Raw genomic sequence first — 22,812 nt, forward strand, 5'->3', positions numbered from 1 at the left:
TTTCAGACTTGGAAGTCAATAGATAAGGTCTAAAATTGAAAATACCAAGAAATAGCAATGTAAGGTTTACATTTAGAAATATCATTAAATATTCATTAAATAGTAATGAAACCGTACAACTGAGGTTGGGACTTGAACCCATGGTCTTTTCATTGAGATCACACACCTGGTCTCAGGACTTAATGAAGCTCAGGTTCTTAATGTCTCATTACAGAAAGAATTCAATGAGAGACAAAGTGATAGGTAAGAAGTGGATTTATTTAGAGAGGAACACACTCCACAGACACATCTCAGAAGGCGAGAGGCCCTGAAATATGGGGTGGTTAGTTTTTATGAGCTGGGTAATTTCATAGGCTAACCAGTGGGAGCATTATTCCAACTATTATGGGGAAGGGGTGGGGATTTCCAGGAATTCGGCCACTGCCTATTTTTTGATCTTTTATGGTTGGCCTCAGAACTGTCATGGCACTGGTGGGTGTGTCATTTAGCATGCTAATGTGTTACAATAAGCGTAAAAATGAGGCTCAAGGTCCACTGGAAGTGGAACCTCCCGCCATCTTGGACCTAGTTGGTTCTAATCAGTTTTTGTCATGTCCTATGGCTATGTCATTCTTTTTTTTTTTTCTTTGCGGCCTCTCACTGTTGTGGTCTCTCCCGCTGTGGAGCACAGGCCCCGGACGCGCAGGCCCAGCGGCCATGGCTCACGGGCCCAGCCACTCCGCGGCATGTGGGATCTTCCCGGACCGGGGCACGAACCCACGTCCCCTGCATCGGCAGGCGGACTCTCAACCACTGTGCCACCAGGGAAGCCCTACTATGTCATTCTTTTAAATGTTGTGCCCTACCCCCTTCCCTCCTGTTTCAGTAACAGCAAAACCTAAAATAATTGAAAGTGGCTGCCTTTGGGGTGTGAGAATTCAGTGTGTGTGTGTAAGAGTGTGACATTGGGCTTCATTTGAAGCTTTGAGGTATTATATGACATTTTAAGTTATGTACATGATTAAAACTTTTTCATATATTAAAGTTCTTCTAAAAGATCTTTTACAAGCTCTGAGGATGGGAAACCTAGATTTGAATACAGTCCCACACTTAACCAGCTCTGTGAATGGGGATGGTTGTTACTTAATCTCACTGCTCTGCTTTCTTCTTCGGTGGAGATAAAAATAGTAGCTACCTCACGGCATTATTATGTATGAGATAAAATTAGTTAGTGCATGTAAAGCACTTAACAGTGCATGGAACAAAGAAAACAACTAATAAATGCTGGATACTACTATCTTACTCCAGCTGTAGTGCCTTGGGTTCCACTTAGTAAAGCTTTATATTGTATTTAATACAGGTTGGGCAAATTAGCCGTCATTATTTTTCTGTTTTTTTGTGTGCTAAATTTCATGAGTTTTTTTCTTCTAAATAATTTAAGAATCATTTTATCTTCCCCACAAGAAAAAAAATTTTTCACCAATGTGCACATATGAGTAATTGCCTTTTTTAAATTAAACTGAATCTGAAGAATGTGTCTTCTTGACAATTTTTAAAAGAAAATGAATAATATGATGAAGAAGACTGGCCATTTGGATCTAAGACATATGCTTTTATGAAATATGCTAGTCCTTCCAACATTGCTAGTGTCCTTTTTGGTGCAAAGAAAAATACTTATTAATAATGACTTTACTCTTTTAATTAAAAATCCATAAAAAGTAGTGGTAGAAAAAAAAAGTAGTCTTTAATAAATAAGTGTTCCCTTGTTCTCACTTACCATTTACCCATTCCCTTCTGCTGCTAACACTTAGTTAAGCAAAAAAGTTGTGAACACCCATTATGTGCACTGTTCCAGGTGAGGGAGCTAAAGCTACAAATAAAACAAAACACCTACTCTCATAAAGCTGTCTATGAGGATACCAACCAAAATTCTCCAGATTGCTTTTATACAGGTAAAGCAATTACGAAATCTGTCAATTATCTCAGGTTCTATTTTCTGACTTTGTCCTATCAGTATCCCAGAAACTCCATAAAATCTGATTCCCAATTACTGGCATGGCTGCTGCTAATAGCCCAGATACTGCTGGGTTTCATTTCCTATGAGAATTGATACAATAAAAGCAGGGGGAATAGAAAACCAGAGGGACCACTCCACTTAATTTAGAGTCATTCTTTAAATGGGCAATAAAGACAAGGTTTCATTAGGAGGAACTTTTCAGGAGATGTTTGATGGCAGGCAGGGGACTGGAGGCCAGCGTGGGGCATAAATAAAGAAGACTTTTACAGCTTGAGCATACATGATGGAGGAGAAAGAAATAAAAATCAGGAACAGAAATAGCCACCCAAACTTGCAGCAAAGAAGAGAACAAAAAAGAAAAGGAGAAGCAGATGGAGGTCAGTAGAGGACCTTGAACGTGTTAGAAAATGACATTTGTAGTTGAAGTCACAGTAAGAGAAAGGAGAGGGCTTCCCTGGTGGCGCAGTGGTTGAGAGTCCGCCTGCCGATGCAGGGGATGCGGGTTCGTGCCCTGGTCCGGGAAGATCCCACATGCCGCAGAGTGGCTGGGCCCGTGAGCCATGGCCGCTGAGCCTGCTCGTCCAGAGCCTGTGCTCTGCAGCGGGAGAGGCCACAACAGTGAGAGGCCCGCATACCGCAAAAACAAAACAAAAAAAAAAAAAAAAGAGAAAGGAGAAACACGACAGCTGATGTCCTCTTGCATCCTCTTATCAGACCTGGTCTAAGTGCTTCCCATTCATGACAAACATCGAATATTCCTCAGGCATTTACCATGTGCAGCCACTGTTCTAAGTTCAGTACGTACTTACAGGAGTCATCTCGTTTAACCCTCACCACAGCCCTAAAAGGTGAATACCATTATTATGCCCATTTGACAAAGAAGGTCACACAGCTACGAGTGGCAGGGCCAGAATTCCGTTGCAGACAGTCTGACTAGACTCTAGAACCTGGGGTCATAGTCCCCACACGCACTGCTTCCCGCAGGAGGATCCGTGGGCTGCTGCTGAGACTGCCGTGCTCACCAGGACCATAACCTCCTCTTCTTCCTGGGCATGTGCTGGACGACCTCTCCCAGCCCCTTGCAGTGGGGTGAGGCCGGGGCTGATCCTGAACGTGAATGGCTGTGATGTGTCGACTTCCCTAAAACCTCTCATAGGGTCACTCATGCTGGCTCTATTCCCTCGCCAGGAGAAAGATGCAGAAGACCCAGTGGAGAGCTCTGAGGACCGGAAGATGGTGGAACCACTTGCTGGAAGTGATCTGACTCCAGTTGCCAAAGACCCAATTGCACTTTAATGTTTTCAAGAAATAACCTTTCTAGTCTCAAATTACTGAGATTTAGGAGTTGTTTTAACAGTAGTTATTACCTACCCTGATTAATACAATACAATGGCCAAGGTCAGTAGTGATTCTATTAAAAGGTGATTTTATTAGTTTCCTTTAAAGCAAACAGGTGGTCATAAGAGAAAAAAATGGGAGATAATTAAAATACCAATGAGAATAAACTGATGGGCAGTCATTCAATTAATTCAGTCATTTTATTGTATCACTTTCTAAGGGCAGGAAGCTTTTTGCTGTTAAGATCTCTTTTTTCTGGAAAAGTTCCTCATCCTCTAGAACTATAAAAGAAAATGTCAGCAAAACCACAGAGTGGTTATTGGCTTTGCTTATAGAGCTAAAGCTTCTTCAGAATTCTTGGTGACCAGCAACCTAAGCAGTGGGAACGTGTGTGCTCTTGCAGGCCAGGGAGGCTTATTAGCCCAGAGCTGGGACAAGCTGAGTCTCCTGCTAGAGTCAACCTGAAACTGTGCTGGGGGAATCCCCGAAGCTGAAACAGAGATCTTTGTGTTCAAGCCTGCTTCTCCTTCAATCCCCAGGCCACTGAGATGCTGAACTCCTGGGTTCTATCAATGCATATCGCCCAAGAGATTTCTCCAAGAAAGTTCCATACCCTTGTCACTGCTCTCAGTGTCTGTCTGAATATGCAAGGCCCTGACACACACACAGCTCCAGGCAATGTCCTCTCTGCTCTGAGACTTTAACCACTCAGTCACTGCTGCTACTTCAAAACCACTGAGGGCCTAATAAGAGAAGGGGAGTGGTATTAGCATCTTTAGGGTTCTATCAACCATGGAATGCTTGACAAGCTGCAGTAGAAGTGCCCACCTCCTGCCAATCATATTCTACACAGGATAAGTGGTTCCTGAGTGGTAAGGGAGAGGCAATTTGGTGATGTTAAGTGGAGAACACAGAAGAAAATGAGATTAATGGACTATGGCCATTGCCTACTCCTCTATTTTCCTGCCTAAAGCTTCTTGAAAGATCCCTCTGGATTTGTCTCTGCCATTGGGGTAGGGAGAAAAACCCAGGGATGCAGAGCCAAGGCTCTATGGAAAGACTGACATCTTGGAAGCCTACAAGCCTAAATCCCTGGACCAAGCATTCTGTGAAGGTGAATTGGAAAGATCTTGTCTAAAACAAGGGCAATCTTTGGACTCTGTGTCTTTGGCCTCCCAGGCTTGGCTCTTGGTCAAGTACTGCAGTTATTTAAGCTGGCAGATCCCCAGTCAAATATTTTTTAAAAAGCGGTCAGCCTTATGTTCTCTTCAGAAGCAATGAGCCAACTGGTATCCTGAGTTCCTCCCCAACACCAGAGGTTACTTCATTCTGCTTTACAATAGTCTAATGCATATCCCTAAGAGAAAAGTGTTATTTACTGCAATATCTTCCATGAGTATCTGTCAATACCGTAAAGTCATAGAGAACTTTAGAACTGAAAGAGATCCTAATGAAACAATTTTCCTCATTATGAGCTGAGTGTTTTGGACTAGAACATCTCTAAATATCCTTCCAACTGTACAAGTCTATGATTATGTGTCTATGATACGTGTGTATGGATGTACACACATACACATAAAAAGAGGTCATAAAGTATCAAGCTGAATTTTTTTTTTAGCAAACATTCCAAAATGTATATGTGACCCATTTTTTGAAGAAATCAGTTTCAACAGAGGGTGAACATGAAAGCAGTTTTAATCTTGTCCACCACTCCATAGTAAACATGGACCATTTTTTCAGGCCCCAGATAAAATCTCAAGCAGGTCCCATAGGTGTTCAAGGACCAAGAACAGTCTGTCATTTTAAAAGTTCAGAACAGTTGATATTGAAACTCCAACCTAATTCTTAATCTAAATTTCTAGATCAAGTTGTCTTCAGGCTTGAAAGCCTGCAGCAGAGAACTGGCTGTCATTGACTACTTCTCTCCTCCTTTATCCAACTCCCTAGCAAATGTTTTAGACACCCCAGGGTCAGACCCAGGGAGAGAGAGTGGATGAGGGAACAAAGATGCAGTCTTTCAATGCTGATAGAGTTGCGCTCTGGCCTCTGCCCTCTGGGTGCTAGCTGTGGAATAGCTGCCTCTTCCCCCAATGGGATTTCTTAAAGTTCATCTCACTCAGTCTCCCTTGCTGTGTCTCCCCATCTGCCCCAAGATTCTGACTGTCTGCCTTTCTATTGGGGTCCTATCTCTATGCTAGGAAGTTCTCTTGGGCAAGATCCATTTGTCTTGGTCCTTGTGGACTGCTATAACAAAATGCCACAGACTAGGTGGCTTAGAAACCACAAAAATTTATTTCTTACAGTTTTGGAGGCTGGAAATCTGAGATCAAGGTGCCAGCATGGTTGGGTGAGGGCCCTCTTCTGGGTTGCAGCCTACTGACCTCTGACTGTGTCCTCACATGATGGAAGGAGGCAGGAGCTCTGTGGGATTTCTTTTACAAGAGCTCAAATCCCATGCATGAGGCTTCACTCTCCTGACCTAATTACTCATCACCTCCCAAAGGCCCCACTTACTAATACCATCACCCTTGACTAGGTCATGGGAGTGGAGCCCTCATGAATGGGATCAGTGCCCTTATAAAAGCGACTCCAGAGAGCTCCCTTGCCCCATCCACCGTGTGAGGACACAGGGAGAAGATAGCCGTCTATGACCCGGGAAGCTGGCCCTCGCCAAAACTGTTGGCACCTTGATCTTGAACTTCCCAGCCTCATACCCGTGAGAAATAAATTTCTACTGTTATAAGCCACCCAGTCTATGGTACTTTTTATAGCAGCTCAAGTGGACTAAGACAACATTTTTCTCCCCAGTGTGAATGGTGGCTTGAGGGAGCATTAAATAATGCAATTTCTTCTCCATGAAGATGAAATGGAATAACTTAATCCAGGAATGCCTGGCTACTCCTATTAGGTCTTTGCAAACTGTTCTATGACAAATGTGGGTAAAGACTCCTGGGATGGCAACTGCAAGTTGATATGTAAGATACATTATATTTTTTAGCCCCTGCCAGATATGCTCAAAATCTCAGACATGTAAATATCTGTTTGCTCCAGGAAACCAACAAAAAATCCACTAATTCATTAATAATAACTTCATTATGCCCCACAATGACCTCCTTTTTCCCAGTACATATTAACAATTGCATTCCTACAAGCAAACCAAAAGATAGCTTATTAGTTCACTATTCATTTAATTATCAGAGATGGGAAACATGTGGTCCAGCTCAACAAGCTTAAAAACAATCTCTAAACAAGCACATTTTTAAGCGGTGATGATTTGGCATTAATATTCCCAGGCATCTAATGAATGGCTATATGCATATGGTCAAAATATATCATGGACAATCTATCACCCTGAGGTCATTGTTGCTTAAAGTCAGTTAGTCCTTGGGGGGTTTATACGCTAGTCCCTATAAGAATGATCTCAGTTTTAATCACCAATGGACTAAAAGAAAAGAAAAAAGAAAGTGAGCTTATTTAAATGTCATTTCAGTGGAAGAATAAGGAGGTGGTTTGGCTTCTTTCCCTAACCCTGAAAAATTGCATGACACATGGTAAATGCTCAACGAATGTTATTCTTGTTGACGAAAGAAGCGTGAGGACAATCATCTTAGTGTTCTCAGGACAGACCATGTCATTGAAACACTCTTGCCCACAAGCATTGGTTGGAATCACAGTCATTTATTCAGCAGCTATTTGTGCCAGCATTGTGCAAGGTGTTGGACGTGGTACAGTTAATCAGACACGGTGCTGCCCTCAAGGTGCTTATAACAATTAGCGAAACAAGCAAGGAGACAGGCACTGACAATAGAGTGTGGTAAGATTTTTGGTGAAGGTATTCTATTGGCTCTGGGAGCACCTGAAAATCAGAAAAGGCTTTAATTAGGGATTAAAGAGGCAAGAGACCAGAGAGGAGCACAAAGAACACAAGATGAAGGTCCTTGAAGGTCATGTGGAGAAATCTGGACTCTGTCCTAAGGATAATGAGGCACCATCAACGTGGTGTAACGTAAGGAAAGGAGATTGCATGTGCCCTGATATGAAATGTGTAGAAAGAGCTCTGGCTGCAACATGAAGAATGGAAGAAAGAGGACAAAAATGGAGTCAGGGAGACTAGTTAGGAGGCTGCTGCATTAACCAGGTGAGAGATACAATAACTCAAATTAACAGAGACATTGGGAATAGAAAGAAATAAATGGATTTTAAATATTCAAGATGTAAAATTGATGGGTCTTGGTGATTGATGGATGTGGGGAATGTGACAGGAGGAGCCAAGGGTGACGGACGTCAGGATTCTGACCGGGCCAACTCCAGGATGACGTTGCTGTGCACTGAGAAAGGGAGCACAGAGGGGGAGCAGGCTAAGGGATGGAGTTGATGAGTTCAGTTTAGGAAGTTCCCAGTTTAAAATGCTGGTAGGATATCCATGTGGAGATGACAAGTACAACATTGAATTTTCTATAGATTCTACATGAACAGATAAACAGAAATGGAACGCACAAAGGATTCTAAGAAACTGGTGGAAAAGATGAATATCACTAAAACCAAGAGAAGACAGTTTCAAGGAGATAGTGGTCACTAGTATCAGATACTGCTTAAAACTCAAATCAGATAATGCTGGGAAAGCAGTCTTAAAATTTAGCAACAGGGTTGTTAGTGATCTTGGCAGGAACAGTAGCAGAGGAATGTGTGTCGGGACAGAGGCCAGATTTCAAGGAGAATTTCAGAGTGGAGGGTAAGGAAGTGGTGATGGTGAGTATAGGCACCTGTTTCAGTACACTTGACTGAAAACAAAAGAAACCGATAAGGAAGTAGGTGGATGTTTTAAAATGTAGGTTTCATTATTATTCCAGTAATATGAGACCAACAGATCAGACGAGACTGCCATTGAAAGGATAGTTTGCTACTCACTGTCTTCAAGAGGAGGGGGGCCAGGCCACGCAGGGTCCCACAGGGAAGCACCAGGAGGAGGAGAGAGAGGGGAAAACGGGCAGGAGATTTGATTATGGTTTTCACAGGAAGGCAAGGCAAGGCAGGGTAAGTAGGTTTAGGATTGGCTAGTTGGAATAATTTTAGCAGACTCTGCAGCATAGGGACTACTTCTAGTCCTCTGGTATCTGGCCCTGGGGTGATTAGGGCAGGAGGATAGTGGGCCTAGTGTAAGAACCCTGTGAGAGCCCATAAAGGAGGTAGTTGGGGTGTGGGCTCCAGAATTGGTTAGTTTGCATAGGAAAAATACACTCTCCGGTGAGTTGTGTTATATCTCTGGGAATTAGCTAACCCTGTGGGAGTGCAGAGGGGACAGGGGAGGCCTTCCCTAGCCAGCAAGGCTTCAAGTGCCAGAGCGTCAAGGATACAGAAGTATGAAAATATTGTTAATACACTGGAAAAGAATGTAGAAGCTGGGGAGAATATTATTTTTAGGATAGGAGATATTTGGACTTGTCTAAATGCTGATGAAATGAATTGGTAGCAAGTGAGGCAGCAGGAGAGAGAAGGGACGTGCCATGGAGCAGAGTCTATCAGACTGTAAGAGAAATATAGAGCCTTACAGCTGACCTTGGCAATGAGCAATCACTTCAACTATGATGGAAGGAAAGGAGGAAAAGATAGGCATCCCTGCAGGTAAGTGTGTGGCAAGAATTTGTCGGAGTTTCTCTCTGGTGGCTTTTATTTTCTCTCATAAAGTAGAAGAAAGATTCCCCAACAGAAGACTGATTTAAAATATATGTACGTGGAGAGAGAGAGAGAGATGCCAACCTTACAGTCAAAATTTTTCTTTGATCGTGGTTTCACTTGTAAGTATAAATGAACACAAAACAAAACTTTTCATTAAATGGTTCTCTTTTCTTTCTTTAACAGTTGGCTCTTAACTCCCAGCCTCCAACTGTAGCCCCAGGAGATGCCTTAGCCAAGCTCCAGTGAACAGAGTGGGGACCAACCCAGCTATTGACAACTCCTGGGCACCGCCTCCTTCATAGGTATGATCGCTGTGTGCCCAGTGAGCCTTCAATCACTGGACCATTGGGGAAGGACAGAGAAGGGAGGGTTTTCTGAAGCCCAGGAAGAACTGGTGCCCCAGGAAATGATTACTGAAGAAGTGGGGGCTGACCTCAGAGAAGCAAAGGCTAAAGAGAAGGGAAAAAACCCCTAAAGATAGAGGTGCAGAAAGGGCCAGTGCAATTCACTTAGACAACCAGATCAACGTCCTGACACTCACACAGCAGGTTATCCGGAACTGGAAGATGCTAACTCCCATCTCTCTCCCTCCCTCTCCCCCCAGCCCCCTGTTTGTTTAACAGATCTTTAGACCATTTTCTGTATTCATTGGCTTCATATAAAGCATTAATCTGCTTTAAAGCCCAAGTGATGACTTCCTGTTACTTAGTTGGCTTCATAATATACTCCCAGAAAGCTGAAGCTGTTTCAGACTCCCAGACCTCACTTCCCACTGCGGCTTCACACGGGAAGGGGAATTTCCACCCCACACAGCTGACACCAGAAGGCTGTAGGGCCCTCTGCACACACAGGTGATCCAGATCCATCCCCGATTGTGCATTAGGAGGGCCCTCACGTGAAAACAATTTTCAAGGTTCCAGCTTTCCTTGCTGTTCTTCGGAATCTGCTTTCCAAATCAACCACATAACCAAGTGGAGGGCAAGTTATTTGCCAAAAAAGCCAGGCCTCCCACTGGATCTTGAGGAGGGAACACGGAAGTTTCTCCCACCCCTGCTCTCTGCCTACTCCGGGGATCGGGTTTCTGTGTACCACAAAGAGGGGAGTCCTTGAGAGGTTACCTGATCTCTCACCAACACCCTCCCCCCGAACCCACTCTCTCCCTAAGCTGTTGCAAAAAAGAGAGGCTCAGACCTGCTTTAGTAAAACCACTAGAGAAAAAGATTTCATAAACTTCCGCAATGACTATTTCAAAACTTAATGTTCTGATTTTGCCAGAGAGTGGTGTGTGTGGGTGTGTGTGCGTGTATGTGGCTGTGTGTGTGTGTTGGGGGGCGTGGGACAGGGAAGGGAGCATCACAGCAGAAAGGGAAACCAGGAAACAGAATTATGAAGAGGAAGAGCCAGAAAACGCAAAGGTTTCACTGACCTCCAGATGGAGAATTTTGTGTCAAATTATAAAGTCCTCTCTTTCCTCCCCTTTGTTACCTATCAAGGATTTTACCACATTCAGGAAGAATAAAACGGGACCTACTCCACCACTAGAAATGTAGTTGTTGGAGAGTTTTTTCCTCATTAAAAAAATAAACACAACTAGAAACCCCATGAGCCAAAGTAAGCAGCTAGGTATTCATATCAGGCTGGCAGGAATTGTCCCTGTGGGGTTTCCAGCCCACACCCCCTGCTGCCATGACTCTCCTCCTCCATTTCTCTCTTCACCTAAAGAGGGATCAACATTTTCAGAAATCCTCTGTGTGCCTGAATTTTCATGTTCTCTGAGTGCCTGTGGCCTAGGGCCTCCAATTTAAACACACAGCTGTTCCCAGTCTCCCACCAACTCCATTCTCTCCCTACCCAAGCTGCCCACCACACCCACCTCCACCCCGCCCTCTGAAATGGAGAATAGATAGTGCTCTTCCTGGGTGATTTGCTGGAGCGTCTCAGCCGAGAAAACTCTCTAATGGCTTTATGGCGGAGACTAAATCCCTCACATTTCTCCGTCAAATCAGTGGAAACGTCTTTCTCTGTTGCCAGCAGGAGCAGCCAGTGTGAAAGATTTTCCGCCTGGAGACAGACCATCTGTCTGGGGCAAGAGAGTAGGGGTGACACTGCTGGACCTTACATCACTTAGAAAACAGGTTCTTTTTCTGGGATGAATTTAAGAGGTTTATTGACTTCGCGGAAGTTGGAGGATAGAGTTTAACTTCACTCAAAAATGGTGTCTGGGGCTTCCCTGGTGGCGCAGTGGTTGAGAGTCCGCCTGCCGATGCAGGGGAAACGGGTTCGTGCCCCGGTCTGGGAAGATCCCACATGCCGCGGAGCGGCTGGGCCCGTGAGCCATGGCCGCTGGGCCTGTGCGTCCGGAGCCTGTGCTCCGCAACGGGAGAGGCCACAACAGTGAGAGGCCCACATACCACCAAAAAAAAAAAAAAAAAAAAAAATGGTGGCTGCTGGTTGCTGCTGCTAATAATGAAGACTCAGAGTCCCAAGATCAAAGGCTTTCTCCGCAGCATGTTTTGTGGGAGCCAGGCTTTCAAGTGGTTGCTGGCAGCTGAAGGGAAAGCTGTGCAGGTCCCTGCTTTATTGGAAGGCTCACAGCAGCTGACGGCAAGGACAGGAAAGGGACATCCAAGCAGAGGATGCAAGAGCCCAAGGTAAGTCTTGAGTCTTACTGTTCTGAGGATTTGGGCTTAGGTGATGAGAACAAAGAAGACAGTGGGACTGGAAGGTCCCTGACGCGGAGAAGACTCCTGCAGCCGTGGCTGTGATTCTTCCTTAGGTCAGCTCGCCTCGGAAGTCTGGTAAAGTTAAACAGCACCATGAAAGTGGGACTTCCAATAGAATTGGCTGGATTTCTTTAACAAGTCAATAAACATGGGAAAGGGGAAGGGACTGTTGAAAGTTTAAAGAAATTTAGGGACATAACAATTGACTGTCTCCAATTGGTTGGTTAGGGACCTAACAACGTATAGTCCCTGAGTGGATTCTAGTTTGAATAAACCAGTTGTAAAAAAAATTCTGGGGACAATGGTGATATTTGGCAACTATTGTTTATTTTATTAGGTGTGATAATATGAATATGTGTGATAATGGTATTGTACTTCATCCGAAAATGTCCTGGGAATTCCCTGGTGGTCCAGTGGTTAGGACTTTGCACTTTCACTGCCGAGGGCTTGGGTTCAATCCCTGGTTGGGGAACTAAGATCCCACAAGCCATGCAGCACGGCCAAAAAAAAAAGTCTTTATTTTTAGAAGTGTATACATGAGTATTTAGGGGTAAAATGTTATTAAATCTGAAATTTACTTTGAAATAGTTGAGCAAAAAAGAGCAGGTGAAGTAAATATGGCAAGGTGTAAGCAATTAGTAAAACTAGGTAAATCTGGCTAAATGAGTATTCACTATGTACCGTACCATTTTTCTGTTCACATGAAGATGTATGAAAGTGTAAAAATGTGCAAGAACTTAGGAAGATAAGAAGAGGAAAAGCTCCCCATGCAGGTCAATTATTCCCCAAAACACTGTTTGCAGGGACTGTGGGTAAGGATGAATGAAACCCAGTTGTTACGGTAACAGCTCAGGGTGAAAGGCAGACAAGTAGACCAGACAGATCAATGTGTCAGGTGCTGTGGCAGCCAGGGAGGAGTGTGGTCTCAGGTGGGGTGGGAACTGGGAATTCGTGTTTGAGGGGTCGGGAGCCTCCTAAAGGGAATGACGCTTGGGCTGAGGCTTGATAAATGGGAAGGCTTACTGGACAGAGAAGTTACAGGACTGGCCTTCCTGCTCTAGCAAGAAAGCACTCTCAGATTTGGGGGGACAGGGGTTCTAAAACTGGATGGAAAGGGGGTTTTGGGAAAGGAATTGTCAGAGGACATGGCTTTTTAAGCCCATTCTGGCGATATGCCCCTGAGAAGGGGAAAGAAAGTTTAACTGAGGGTCTCGGGGGTAGGGTGTTGAGAAAGCCATTTCTCAGAAAAGCCAGAAATGGGTCACAACAAGGCAAGAGAGCTTTAAGGAGACATAGAAACTATCAGGCAGCCCCAAAGGTTGAGGCAAGGGCTGGTAGCCTTCCCCAGCAAATTTTCATCACCCATCCTGGTGTCCTGCTTTTCTGACCTAGAGGCCCTGTGCTCAAGCTCCAGAAGTCTGTTCTGCTTTCAGAGTGCTCCAAAGTAGACTTCTACCCCTGCCTTGGGCTCCAGGGGACAAATATTCTCACATAACACTTAATCCTCCTTAAATTTAACTAATCCACTCATTGTGGTACCCTGACCTAACAGGAGGCAGACGAGAGCAGTAAGTAACTGGGGGCACCCCAAAATCAGCAGGTTCTATATGTCCCTGCAGGCCTGAGCAGTGGTCCCCACAGCCCAGCAAAGTGGCCCAAAGTGGCTGATGATCCAGCATCCAATTGCTTCCAAAGGAATACAAGGGTCTGGAGAGCAGCTACTGTGCTTGGTAAAGGAAAGAGGCCATAAATTATTCAGAAGACCTTTTTTCTAGCAGACCTAGGGCTGTTGGAATATTATTACAGAGTGAGAGGTTTGGGAGGAAACTTGGAGAATGTCTAACCTGATGTTCCACCCAGCAGGGATCCCTTTTACTTTGAAGTTTATGCTAAATTGACCTGCCAGAGTGTGTTGCTGTCAGTTTCTTAAGCAAAGGACTCACCTGTGATTAGGGTTCATTTGCAAGTTGAGGCCATGTCACTGGAAAGAGAAAAGGCAAACCAATAAAAAACAAAAACCGGGCTTCCCTGGTGGCGAAGTGGTTGAGAGTCCACCTGCCAATGCAGGGGACACGGGTTCGTGCCCTGGTCCGGGAAGATCCCACATGCCGCGGAGTGGCTGGGCCCGTGAGCCATGGCCACTGAGCCTGCACGTCCGGAGCCTGTGCTCTGTAACGGGAGAGGCCACAACAGTGAGAGACCTGTGTACCACAAACAAACAAACAAAAAAAAAAAACCTCATTTCACACACAGATCTTTTTTCACTGTGGAAAGTAGTTTTCCAATTTATTTGCCCAGTACTAGCAAGTGAACTAATGGGATCTGAAGTTTTCCTGGCTAGGGACCAACTTTCTCCTTAGATGCAAGGTACAGTGTTGTAGCATCTGAAACTGCAGTTAGATTCCAAAAGTAGAAAATGTGTAAGCTCAGATTAAAACTCTTTAATTTCCCTAAAAGTAGGATATATTGTTGGATTATCTTCTAACATTTGAACCCAGTTCAGTGTCCTCAGTTGAACACCAGATAAAATAGTCAACTGGCAGATGCTGTGTTGTATTTAAAAACAAAAAATAAACAGCAAAACCCAGCAAGACACAGTAGAAGCAGTAGAACCACATTCAGAAAGAAGGTACGTCACACTCTGAGAAGCCCTTGGAATGGAGACCCATCCAGGGAAGGCAGGCCGCAGCCTCCTGGTGCATATGGCCTCTCTAAATCACTGCCCCCCTCTCTAGGTTGACTTTTTTCCTCTCAGTTTTTCTAGTGTGCAGTGATATGATTTTTCAGAAGTTAAATATGCTGATGACATAATTCCAGATGGAAGTTTAAAGAGTTCAATTTTCATTAGTCCATCTTCTTGTTATATTTTTTAAGATCTCATTAGGATTTCTACAACTGCTCACATGGAGCTAACATTTTTCTTTATAATAAAAAAAGTTACCATTCATCAGGCACTTGCTAAGCATTATGACCAAGCATTAAAAATAGAGTCTTTGCTCTCCAGGAGTGGACAGCAAAGTTGAAAGAGAAGAAGAATCAATAGAAGGCTGAATTGCCAGAGAATAATACAGGACGATTTGCTAGCTGATATCATCTTGCTTTGTGATGAGAAGTGTTGAGAGGTTTCCTGAGCTGGAAGGCAAGGGCCTCAATCAGACCATCGTGACTGAATCTGACCTCTGCCACTTATTAGCTGTGTGACTTTCTAAGTCTCAGTTTCACTTCTGTTAAATGAGGATAATAATAGCACATGCCTCATAGGGCTCTGTGAGGATTAAATAAGATCGTGTGTGTAAGCGCCTGGCATACGGAAAGCATTCAATAAATACTGCTATTATAATTATTATTATGAGCAGGGCCCTGAAGGATGGGTAGGATTTAGACAGGCAGGTGAAGGAAAGAGAGAGTAGAGTCCAGGCTTTGAGGCCATCTGGAGTGAAGATAACGGGAAGGAGTGATGAAAGTGATGTGAGTTCTGATCTTGGTTCTCCTGTTTTCTTGTGATTTGGGGCAATTACACTCTGTGCTTCAGTTTCCTAATCTATTAATAATGATGATAATCGTAGTTACCACATAGAGTTGTAGTGAGGATTAAATGAAATAATTTATTTTATTTATTTATTTATTTATTTATTTATTTTTTTTTGCGGTACACGGGCCTCTCACCGCTGCGGCCTCTCCCACCGCGGAGCACAGGCTCCGGACGCGCAGGCCCAGTGGCCATGGCTCACGGGCCCAGCCGCTCCGCGGCACATGGGATCCTCCCGGACTGGGCCACGAACCCGCGTCCCCTGCATCGGCAGGCGGACTCTCAACCACTGCGCCACCAGGGAAGCCCCTGAAATAATATATTTTAAATGCTCAGCACAATAACTTGGAAGGCAAACAGAAGAGACTGGTGAGGCCGGTGGACTCTGGGGGAAAGCTTAGGGAACAAGAATGGAACGAAGACTTACCTCAGACTTACTTAGTCTATGCTCTTCAATTTCTTTTAAATTTTTTAGTGGGTGGAGATTACCAATTTTAAAAAAAATGTAATCTCAAAAACATATGCAAAAAGAGATCAGTACAGGGCTTCCCTGGTGGCACAGTGGTTAAGAATCTGCCTGCCAATGCAAGGGACACGAGTTCGAGCCCTGGCCCGGGAAGATTCCACATGCCGCAGAGCAACTAAGCCTGTGCGCCACAACTACTGAGCCTGAGCTCTAGAGCCTGCAAGCCACAACTACAGAGCCCACGTGCCACAACTACTGAAGCCTGTACGCCTAGAGCCCGTGCTCTGCAACAAGAGAAGCCACGACAATGAGAAGCCTGCATACCACAACGAATAGCCCCCACTCACCACAGCTAAAGAAAGCCCACGCACAGCAATGAAGACCCAACACAGCCAAAAATTTAAAAGTAAATAAATAAATAAATTTTTTTTAAAAAAGAAAAAGAGATCAGTACAGAGCCTGGTACATAGTAAATACCAAAAAAAAAAATGAGAACCATTATTATTATTGCTACAATAATTGTTATTATTGCTACATGTATTCCACATGGAATAAGACCACATTCTTTCTCATCCTGCTAAAAAGAAAGCGTACAGAAGAATTTCAAGATATAGTCAAAATCTCAATATTTTGAAAAATAAGGTTTGCAGAACAAATGTCAAAATCATGTTTAGCCTTTTGAAGGAAACAGTTTTCAAGTACTTAAAGTATTTGGCAGCATATATTTAGATAAGAACAATTAATTAATCTCATCATAATTTTTTTTCATTTAGGCATTTAAGCAATCCCAGGAGGATTTCTACTTGTTTTCTCAGCTATTTAACTAACTGTTAAGGAATAGGCCTGAAAATAATAAATTTATGTTTACTTTAAAAATGAATGTATTATTTCTGTTTTTATCGAAATCAGACCTCTTCGACACTATTCTGAGTTACTGAGAGCTCACTGTAGTTTTATGCTTCAGAACAGTCTGTGTTTCTTCTCCATACTTTGAGCTTGAATTTATCTCTGCTTTCTTTCTCTTTTTTTTTTTTTTTTCCTTCTTGTGCATTGTTTCCCATTCTGTTCCTCTCAGAGTCTCCTATAAAACACATTAGTGGATCAGCTTGGTATGTTCTAATTGGCAGCCCTGTGGCCTTCTAAGCAAAGATGTCAATTCTATAAAAGGGTTCCCCAATTTCTGCAGAGACCCATGGACCAGAAGGTTAAATATCAGCTCTGAGAATCCCAGGCTTTGCTTTCCAGCCTTGGCTCGGAGCCCTGCCTCCCCTGTGCACTCAGACTCACCTAGTTTCCCACCACACACAACCTTCCAGGGACCTGGAGGGGATCACTGCCATGAAGCAGCCGCCAGGAGCTCAGTTATGGCAAGGAGCCATGGCCATGTAGGGGGAATCTTCCTGTGTTAAACTGATTGCTGACTTCTAAAAAAATCTGACCACTTTACATTTTGTATTAATCATCAGAGAGCCTTGCCTTCCTTCAGATAAACTCAGCCTATGACTCTTTCCTCTTACTACAGGAAATCTATTGTGTAGCAAATATGCTAACACTGCTTAAATCCCAGAGGAAAATTAAAAGAAGTGAGAGGAAACACTCTCAGCAAAACCAACGTCATTTTATAAATAATTCTAATTTTTCTCCAAGTCATAGGCAGTGTTTTTCTACAAGTAAATTTTACTTTTTACTTTTCAGATTGGAGATTGTTTTTCCATCTGGCTTTTCTACTTTCAAATTCATTTGTTACAAAACTGAAGTCAGAATTCTCACAGCTCGTCAGTGGCAACTTGATTTTAGCTCTTCATCCAAGAAATGAAGGTAAAATTGATTTGAAGAGAGGACAAGATGTACAGAAAATACATTCAGAGATATCTGACTTTCCCAGCTTCCTGCTGTTTGCTGCAGAGCAGAGCAGATCTCACATTCCTTCTCTTTGGCCCCAAAACACTTCTCTGGAAATTCTCTTGCATGACAGCCAAAGATACCCATATTTAGAGCATGACCTGTAAGTGAGGGTGAAGGATCACTTTTAAAAGAACAAGTCTGGGAGCTATCATTTTTTCCAGACGGATATGAAGTCATTCTCAAATAAAGGCATTGATTTCTTTGGGGTCTTGTCAGTGACAGTTCAAAGTTTGCATTATCAGAGGAAGGGAGAAGCTGAATCTTCCAGGAAAAGATGATGGACTTAGTGATGGGAACTGAGGACAAGATTTTCTATAAAGCCATGAATTAATGAAGGTTAAGCTGCAGGGCCCCTTACTTGCAGAGGCTCCTGTGAGTGCTGGGGGTTAGCTGCTGGTGGGAAAGGGAAGAAGCATTTCCATGTAAGCATTTCTGGTAAATTGCCTAATCTGAGAAGGAAAGAACTCAAATCTCCACAGCTCTAGTAATTTGTTGTGATTTATTTTCCTCTTTCTGTATGTTTATTTAAGCTTCAGGACCCACAAAATCTGGCTCTACTATTGTAAAAGAATGGATAATATTTAATTATAATTTATTGCCTAGTGTCAGTTCCTAGTAACCTTAATTAGTGGCTCCTTTTTAATTTTACAAACAATTATAGGGACTTCCCTGGTGGCGTAGTGGTTAAGAATCCTCCTGCCAATGCAGGGGAACACGGGTTCGAGCCCTCGTCTGGGAAGAGCCCACATGCCACGGAGCAACTAAGCCCGTGCACCACAACTACTGAGCCTGTGCTCTAGAGCCCACAAGCCACAACTACTGAGTCCACATGCTGCAACTACTGAAGCCCGCGCGCCTAGAGCCTGTGCTCCGCAACAAGAGAAGCCACCACAATGAGAAGCCCTCACACCACGAAGAAGAGTAGCCACCGCTCGCCACAACTAGAGAAAGCCCACACACAGCAATGAAGAGCCAATGCAGCCAAAATTAAATAACTAAATTAAAAAATAAATAAATAAAAACAATTATAGTATAATGTTTCCCTCATTCAGCCAAGGCATGGAATGAGAATTTAGAGGTGCGTGTGCGTGTGCGTGTGTGTGTGTGTATGCTGCATTCCATAGGTTGAAGAGAGAACAGTGATATTAGGGCTCTGAAGGAAGGACTTTCTCCTTCTGCTAGAAAATGGACTATTAATGATTTTTCCTCACTGAGACATTGAAATGTTCTAAACTGGCAATATGTTTGTGGCTTTTCACAGTTATGAACACATACTGATATATCAAAGAACCCACCATCACCACCACCCACCCTTCCCCTGAGTACAATTTGCTGGACTGAAAGAGCTTATCATTGGATCTCCTATAAGAATACGCTTGAGCACGTTGTTCAGCGTTTCACACTATCCTACTCCAGGAGACTCTCCAAAGAACTTGTCTGGTCCTAGTACCAAGAATGATTTACTTATTCGAAGCCACTGGCCTTTTTAAAAATCTTATCAATTATGTAAACTGTGTAACCAGTCATACTTCCCACTTTGAGTTGGTTGCTGGTAAGCCTGAAGTTAAATTTGCCCTCGGGTCATGACTGATAATTATGGTGTGCTTTTGTAGTCACATTCCTGGCTCTGTTTTATGTTGGCTTTCTTCTTTTGTTTCTAATTATTTTTCATGCTATACTGTTCATTTTATGCATCCTATCTCAAGAGAGTAGGGATATGAATTAATAAAACATTATTTCTAAAACATTCTGTTTATAGTTGTATCATAGCCACAAGGATTTGTAGCAAAAATTCTCTACTTAACCACACCAAAAACTAAAAAGATTTTGAAGGTGGAATATTTAGCTGTGAAGCACCCTTCTTGATGCTTCTCACTTACCCTCTCCACACTCATACTTCTGCTTGCTCACCAAGGGTGTCAAGTGTGCCTCTTACATCATCCCAGCATTCTGTCACTTAATCTCGGGGAACGCTAATGGTGGAACTTGTTTCTATCCCATCTTCGCCACGCTCAGAATGTATCCCACCATCCATCTCTCCCCATCCCCATTCATTATAAGGAATGCTCTGAGAATGCTTACCAAGATTCAAATTGTACTCAGCATATCAATAAAATGTTCTCAGGGCAGATGGATACAAATAAAGTTTGAGAAGATTCTTAAGAGTCTGAAAAAGAGTGTGAAGGCACTCTGGCCTAGGAATGGCATTACAAATAATTCAGACGGGAAAGAGATCTGATCATGGGAGGGGGAGGCCCAACCTCCCTGGACCCTCCGAAAGACTTGAGCTATCTTTGTAGAGACACTAGACCTGCTGGAAGAAGCAAGCAAGGATTGATGTATGGAGAGGCCTGAAGGTGCAGAAAGCTGCTGATTAGCGGGGACAGGGGTTTAACTCTTGTCAGGACAGTCTTACTCTGGACTAGTCTGAATTTAATAGCCCCCATCCAAACTTCTAATCACTCAAAATTTCAGATTCAGGTCAGTGTGAGAACAGAGTCTAAAGAAGGCACTTGCCATTACCCCCAAAATTTAGTTCTAATGTCCTTTTGCCCCAAATGCCCCTCTTATGTAGGTATTCAGTCCCCAGGCTGTCCCTCCGTAGCATCTCCCACCTGTCTAACTTCACTCTCCTAGAAGCCCTCTCACTGATACCACTGATCTCTTTTCTCTATTTCAGTCAGAGGTACATTTCTCAGACTTTTTCTCCTTATTCCTAAAAAGAGGGGGTGGGTTAGCTGTGGGTAAATTTGAGATTCTGCATGAACCAGACTAATCTAAGTATTTTATTTCTACCCACAAATTGAGATGACTACTACTGAGTTATGTCACCTAAGAAAAGAAAGTCAACTTTCAAAAATACTTTAAGACCAGATGGAAGGAGATATTGAATGGTGTCTTAGTCAGTTTGGGCTGCTATAACAAAGTACCATAAACTGGGTGGCCTATAAACAATATAAATTTGTTTCTCACAGTTCTAGAGGCTGTGAAGTCCAAGATCAAGGTGCCAGCAGAGTTGGTGTCTGGTAAAAGCCACATCCTGGTTCGCAGACTCCGCAACTGAGGTTGCAGACAATCTAAACTGTGACTATGGCAGACACTATTTGTTGCTTCCCAATGTTCATTCCCCCACATTTTCTTTGCTAACAAAATCCCAGTTGTATTCAAGTATTAGATGACCATGTGTCTCAGAAACACTGGGCTCTTCCCCCTTCCAGGGATGAATCCTGATTAAGCTGATCATGGTATTCTATCAATATTTAGGTTTATAAAGCAATGCAGGAAGCAGGGCTGCTAGGGGACTTCTGGAAGAGTTTTCATCATCCTTACAATGGAACATGACGAAGGGTCATGGCTTTTCCCCTCTTCCAATCTTAGGACATGATGAACTACAGCAGCCACATTGAGGACGTGACGGGATGAGCCTGAGAACAAGCTGAAGATGGCAGAGCAGAAAAGTGGACAGACCCTGGGTCCTTGGTTGCATCTTTGAGCCATTGAATTAATCACCTCTGGAATCCACTTGCTTCTAGAATTTTAATGAGAGGTAAAAAAAATTTTTTTATTATTTAAATTCAATTCAATTTTGTTTTCTGTTACTTGCATCAGAAACATATCCACTGATATAATGACCAAAAGTATAAGAACCAAAAAAATAATATTCAACACTCTCCAGAAGTGAGTATGCCCACTGGGGACAATTAAGATTCCCAGCAAGACCAAGTAGCACCAACTTAAGTTATGTAAATACCACTCATGTCAATTTACCATTTTCATTATGATTCTTTTGCCTAAACTTATGCATATATCCAGTAGTTTCCCCTAAGTTATTTTACACTTACTACCTTTTTTGGAGAGGGCAGGGAGGGTTAGAGGAAGCAGCTGGTTGTACTCTAGAACAGGGTTCAGTAAACTTGACCAGATAAAGGCCAGATAGGAAATATTTTATGTTTTGTAGGCTATATGTCTCTGTCACAACTTCTTAACTCTACCGCTATAACACAAAAGTAGACATAGAGGGACTTCCCTGGTGGCACAGTGGTTAAAAATCCGCCTGCCAATGCAGGAGACGTGTGTTCAAGCCCTGGTCTGGGAAGATCCCACATGCCACGGAGCAACTAAGTCCGTGTGCCACAACTACTGAGCCTGTGCTCTAGAGCTCGCGAGCCACAACTACTGAGCCCGCAAGCCACAACTACTGAAGCCCAGGCGCCTAGAGCCCGTGCTCCTCAACAAGAGAAGCCACCGCAATGAAAAGCCCGCGCACTGCAATGAAGAGTAGCCCCCGCTAGCCGCAACCAGAGAAAGCCTGCACACAGCAACAAAGACCCAACATAGCCAAAAATAAATAAATTTATTTTTTAAAAAGTAGACAAAGATATTATATAAATGAATGAGCATGGCTATATTCCAAACTTTAGAGTGCTGAAATTTGAATTTCATAATTTTCATGTGTCACACAATTTTACTTTTTGATTGTTTTCAATCATTTAAGAATTTTTAAATCACACAAATGAGTACGTGTAAAACTGGGAAACTCTAGACAAGATCAATGGATTATATCAATGTCAGAGTCCTGATTGTATATTGTACTGTATAGTTTTATGAGATGTTACCACTGAGGGAAACTAGAGAGTATACAGGATCTCTCTGATTTTTTTATCATGGTAAAATATACATAACATAAAATGTATTATTTTAATCATTTTTAAGTTTACAATTTAGTGGTATTAAGTACATTACAATGTTGTGCAACCATCACCACTATCTACCTCCAGAACTTCTACATTGTTCCAAAATGAAACTCTGTAGCCGTTAAAAAATATCTCCCCATTCCTCCCTTCCTGTTGTCCCTTTTCAGTCTCTATGAATTTGACTACTCTAGGTACATCATAAGTGGAATCATATAGTATTTGTTTGTGTCTGGTTAATTTCACTTAGCGTAATGTTTTCAAGGTTCATCCATACTGTAGCTTGCGTCAGAATTCCATTTCTTTCTAAGGCTGAATAATATTTCATTGTATGTGTATACCACATTTTGTTTATCTTATCACACATTGATGGACATTTGAGTTGTTTCCACCTTTCAGATACTGTGAATAATGCTGTTATGAATGTGAGTGTACAAACATATATTCAGGTCCCTGCTTTCAATTCTTTTGGATGTAGACCTAGAATG

This window comes from Hyperoodon ampullatus, assembly GCF_949752795.1.
Source record: "Hyperoodon ampullatus genome assembly, chromosome: 4".
Lineage (NCBI taxonomy): Eukaryota > Metazoa > Chordata > Mammalia > Artiodactyla > Ziphiidae > Hyperoodon > Hyperoodon ampullatus.